Source organism: Cornus florida, unplaced genomic scaffold, assembly GCF_030987335.1.
Source record: "Cornus florida cultivar Cherokee Brave unplaced genomic scaffold, ASM3098733v1 CherokeeBrave_3.0.0_Hap2_Chr07, whole genome shotgun sequence".
In the NCBI taxonomy this organism is placed as follows: Eukaryota; Viridiplantae; Streptophyta; class Magnoliopsida; order Cornales; family Cornaceae; genus Cornus; species Cornus florida.
In genome coordinates this window covers 28,418,952-28,424,492 of record NW_026775577.1, presented here as the reverse complement: position 1 = coordinate 28,424,492, position 5,541 = coordinate 28,418,952, and the positions used below count along the sequence as shown (strand labels likewise).

The 5,541-nt window shown below is 37.2% G+C and overlaps 1 pseudogene; it reads right to left on the bottom strand.

Annotated features, from left to right (window-relative positions):
* Positions 1-2,272: 2,272 nt before the first annotated feature.
* LOC132267785 (small nucleolar RNA R71) lies at positions 2,273-2,371 on the bottom strand (annotated as a pseudogene).
* Positions 2,372-5,541: the final 3,170 nt, after the last annotated feature.

The following is a 5,541-nucleotide window of genomic DNA, read 5'->3' as shown; positions in this document are numbered from 1 at the left end:
TCATCAACCAAGGAGCAGATTTCTTCCATGGAGCATGCCCTTGAGGGTTGGAGGACATCATCTATGAGTGGCTAGATATTCTCTTGGGGCTAGAGTTAGCCCTAAGCATGCTTTCTACTTCTTGATTTATGTATTTTTTAGGGGATTTGTATTGTGATTCATGTCGTGACACTTTTATATATATAGATCTTGTTTATTCAATGATTTATGTAGTTTAATGTTTCCAATTGATTATTTCATTCTATCCATATGTCTATGTATGCTAGAATAGATGTTCATGTGTTTGTCTCTATTTCTTGTGTTATTGATGCATGTCTATGTGTGTTGATGCTACAGATTTAGAGATTGTCAAGACATAGTGCTTAATGTCATGTTCTTGTGGTTTATTTGATGGTTCATACTCATTGCTTGATGGATTGTACCTCTCCTTTAGTTTAATTAGTTTAATTTCAAGTCATTAGCTTAATTATAGAGTAGTTGTTAAATGGGAGGACAAGCCATGCTTGTTGTTGATGTTCCATACTTATGGAAAGCAAGTAACATGTATCTCTAACCCTGTGATGTGTTTGGATTGTGAGCTTAAAGAAAGGATTAATGGCTTAATTTGATATGTTGTGCTATCAACCATATTTTTTAGACAATATATGCTTAATTTGTCATCCATGCTTATTGAAACAACCACACACACACACTTTGTTACAATATATGCCCTTCCCCTAATTAATCATTCATTAAAGGTGTAGAAAAGCTATGCTTAGTGGTGATCTCTAAACCCCAAGATCTCTCTCTCTCTTTCATTCTCTCTATTGCATTATCGCTTACTTTAATTTAATTTGCATCTAGTTTAATTCAACCAACCAACCACTATTTTGATCACTCGACCTACTAACCCTAATCTTGATTCCTCAACCTAGTACGACACTCAATCCCTTGGGATGATCCCAACTCACCTTAGCTATATTTTTAGTGAAATGTAGTAGTGACAATTTCTAAATGTAAAACTTGGCCACATTACATATAAACTCTCGGGTTTGCGGCGAAAGCACGCACTCGTCAAGTTTTTGGTACCGTTGCCGAGGATTGATTGATTGGCAACGTCGTATTTGTGGAATCAATTAGGAATTAGAACTGTTTTGATCGTGTTTTTACTTTGTTTTCAATTTTTGTTACTTATTGTGTTTGTTCTTGATTGACAAAGAGCATTGAGTTAGGAAGCAAGCAAAGGATATTCCAAGCAAAAGAGCTAAGCAAGCAAGGAAAAATGTTAAAATATAAAAATTGCTAAGCTAAGCTATAAATTTGGAGTTGAAGTGCTAAAAGACCTTTGTGAGATTTTCTTTACTCATTCCTTAGTTAAATCGTCGGCCCGCTTGGAGGCTTGTAATTCAATTCTTAGATATCGTGAGCCCGCGTGGAGGCAATTTACTTTTCTTGCATATTGTTAAAGCATGGGAGTATAAGAACATTGTATATGGAGGAAGGTTGTTAATTGTTGATTTGTTGTGAAGGTGAAGTGTTTGTTGTTATTGCTTGTTGTGTTGCATTGTGCATGCATGGTCGTAGATCATTGAAACCCAATCTTGTCCCTTTAAATTTTCATCTTGAATCCATTGTTCGAAATTCTAGGGGAAGAGGTAGTTCTAGTCAATCCATTTCATCAATGGAAGGACACAATAAGGACCATGTAGAGGACCTTGGTCACATAGACCAACAAGGTATCCTACACCCAAATATGCATCATGATAACATCCAAGTTCCATTAGGCATGCCAAGGCCATATGTTCATCCACCACAACAATAAGGCCAAGTTCCATTAGGAATGCCAAGGCCAATCTATGCTCCACCACCTTCCATCATTCAAGGCAACCAAGGTGCCCATGTTGCACCTCCAATTGCTAATCATCCCCTTGCTTTAAAAGATCACTATGTGCCTAATGAATATAATGCACCCACATGCATTCAATTGCCACCATTTAGAGCACACCACTATAAAATCAAGCCACAAACCATTCAGATGCTTCCTAATTATCATGGACTTCCAAGTTAAGAACCTTACAAGTATTTGGATGAGTTTCTTAAAGTATGTTCCACCGTAAAATACACGGACATGCCGGAAGAGGTCTTAAGGCTTAAACTTTTTCCATTCACCCTTAAAGATAAGGCAAAATATTGGTTTAATAATCTTAAGCCTTTTTCAATAACTTTCTTAGGCGAAAATGCAACAAGAATTCTTGAAGAAGTACTATCCGGTTTCTAAGACCAATGCCATGAGAACCTCAATTCGAGAATTTTCACATGAGGATGGAGAAACATTTCATGAGGCATGGGAACGCTTTAATGAATTTCTTAGGAAGTGTCCACGTCATGACATGCCCAAATGGCAATTAGTTCAATATTTCTTTGAAAGCTTATCGAACAATTACAAAGGCATGGTTGATGCTTCCATGGGTGGCTCTTACATTGATAGGCATGAGGATGACGTGTGGCGTCTTTATGAGAGCATGAGTGAAAATTCTTTGCATCGTACTTTATCTTCGAAGAATGGTAGAAATTCTAGTGGTAGGAAGAGTGTTGGCTTATATCAAGTCGACCACTCCAATGAAATTACCGCCGAATTGAAATCATTATCTCAAAGGATTGATCAACCAAAACTCAGCGAATCAAGTTTCTTCTTTCCCTAACCATTCGCATCATGCATCTAATGAGACATGTATGACTTATTCAAGTGTTTTACATTCTGCTTCCAATTGTCCCCATGGACATGTGCAAAGTGAGCATCATAAACAAGCAAATGTTGTTTTTACTAATCAAATGAACAATCCTTATGGAAATCATTACAATCCTAGTTGGAGGAATCACCCGAATTTCTCTTAGAAAAACCAAGGGGAGGGCTCAAACCCTTCCAAATGTGGTTTTCAAGGAAAATACATTCCACCTCCACTACAAGGCCAAGGTTCCCAAGATTTTAGATCATCATACCAATCATAAGGAAACCAATTTTTAAATTCTCATTTTCCCAATCAATCATATTCTCAAGGAAATGTTAGAAGTCCCACTTTTGAAGAGAAAGTTTTGACCGCTTTGGGCACTTTAGAGGCAAATACACAATTGCTTCATTCTCACTCTCAATCCATTGCAAAGCTAGAAACCCAAGTAGGGCAAATAGCTAGCACTTTAAATGCTAGAGATAAAGGAAAAATACCTTTGAATACCCCACAAAAGCAACAATGTGTTGTGGAGACTCATTCCTCATCGAAAGGTCACACAATAGAGCATGTCAATGCGGTGACTACCTTAAGAAGTGGAAAGGTTATGGACAACCAAATGGGTATGTCCAATGAAGAGAGTGAACCGGTGCAACCACAAGTTGACACCCATCATGTTTCATATCATATTCCTCCTTCATTGCATGTGCATAACCATATAAATGAGAATGTGTTGAAAAGTGATTTTGAAAAGAAAGATGTGCAAAATGATTTGAAAACTTCTTGTGTTGAAGAGACTTCAAAGAAAAATTCTAAAAAGGTTTTTGAACCAAAAGCTCCATTTCCGGATGCCTTAAAAGGATCCATTTCAAATGACAAACAAAAGGCCAAAGTCAATGAAATCATGGACGTGTTTAGGCAAGTGAAAGTCAATCTTCCACTTTTAGATGCAATCAAGCAAATTCCGGCTTATGCCAAATTCTTGAAGGACTTGTGCACCCAAAAGCGGAAGAACAAAAGCCAAGCACCTAGAAAAGTGGTCTTAACCGAGCAAGTGAGCTTAATTTTGCAGCAAAATACTCTCCCCAAGTTTAAGGACCTCGGTTCACCTACTACTTCATGCATCATTGGTGACCATATCATTAATCGGGCTCTCTTGACCTAGGAGCAAGTGTTAATCTTCTTCTATACTTGGTATATGTCAAATTAGGCTTAGGAGACTTGAAACCGACGTCAGTGGTTTTACAACTTATCGACCGATCAATCAAAAAGCCTAGGGGTATCATTGAGGATGTCTTGATTAAAATTAACAAATTCTTCTTTCCCGTTGATTTCATTGTCATTGACACGGAACCGGTCCTAAATCCTAAGAGCCAAATTCCCGTTATCCTTGGCCGTCCTTTCTTGGCAACCGCGAATGCCAACATTAATTGTAGAACGGGGATAATGAAGATCTCATTTAGCCATATGAAGGTAAAGTTTAATATTTTCAATCCAACCCCCAATTCATTTGACAAGCATGAAGAGATTAATGTTGTAGAAAAATGTCATAACCTTAAAAGTGAAGGAATTGAGTTTTTGTGTGAGACCAAGGTTTCAAAAAGTCCATATTCAACCTTGAAACGAAAGAAAGTTGTTTCAAAATCTTGTTTTGAAAGGGTGTGGAAGCCTAAAGATTGTTTTAACCAAGGACCAAAAACATCTTTTGAGCTTAATCGAACAAGTTCCTTAAAAAACCATTTGTTGGGTGGAGTCCAAAGTACCTATCAACCCATTGAGGAGGGGATGCACTACAAGATGTTTGATCCGGGTTAAAAGAGCCCAACCTCTTACTAGAGACATTAATGACTAGCAAGACATTTCGTAGGGTGTCAAAACCCTGTTCCTCCCTAAATTTCTATCTTTAATTTCATTTCTTGCGAAGTCTAGATACTTGTTTTTAGTTCATATGCATTGCTAGGAACTGTGATTAGAACTGCATGCACTTCTATGTTGAAATTGAGTATTTTGCATAAGTTCGATCGATCTCAAATAAGAGTTCGATCTATCGAACTTTGACCTGCATCCAACACTTAGAAATTTTTTGACCTACACCCACCTGCATCCAAATCACCTCTCTGTCCCATCGTTCGAACGTGTTCTCAGATCGATCATAAGTTCTTAGATCGATCCAAACTTCAAGTTCGATCGATCTTGAGTTCCAACACTTAGAAAAATTTCTGAACCCAAAAACCTGCATATTTTAGCTCTCTGTCAGATCGATCGAACATTTTGTTCAGATCGATCTCTGTTTTTCATCTCATTGCTTTGACATTGTTTTGACTTTTTAATTTTTAAAATTCCAAAAATATTTTTATTTTATTTTATTTTCCAAAAAATCTCAAAAAGATTTTATTTTATTTTAATTCTTCCAAAAAAAAAAAAAATTCAAAGAGAGATCATGTCAGTTCGATCGATCTGAGGTCTCAGTTTGATCGATCAAACTGATTCGGGAAAGTTTTAAAAAAATGAAACTGAAGGTTTTAAGATCGATTTCAAAGATCTATCTAACCCTCTTCCAAACCATATCCCTCGTCGCCGCTGCACCCATCTTCTCCATCTCCGGCGAGACCTCCGGCGAGCTTCATCTCATCCCAAATCACTCTCTCTCCTCTTGGATCTCGGATCTCATTCATCTTCACCTCATCCCTTTTCTCTCATTTTTGGTAAGATCCGAATCTCTTTTGTGATTTCAAGCTTCGATTTAATGTAGCCATGCTTTAAATGTTAGATCCATGCTATTTTGATGATGAAAACCTCCATTGATGAAGCTTTGACTCACTTTGTATATATATGT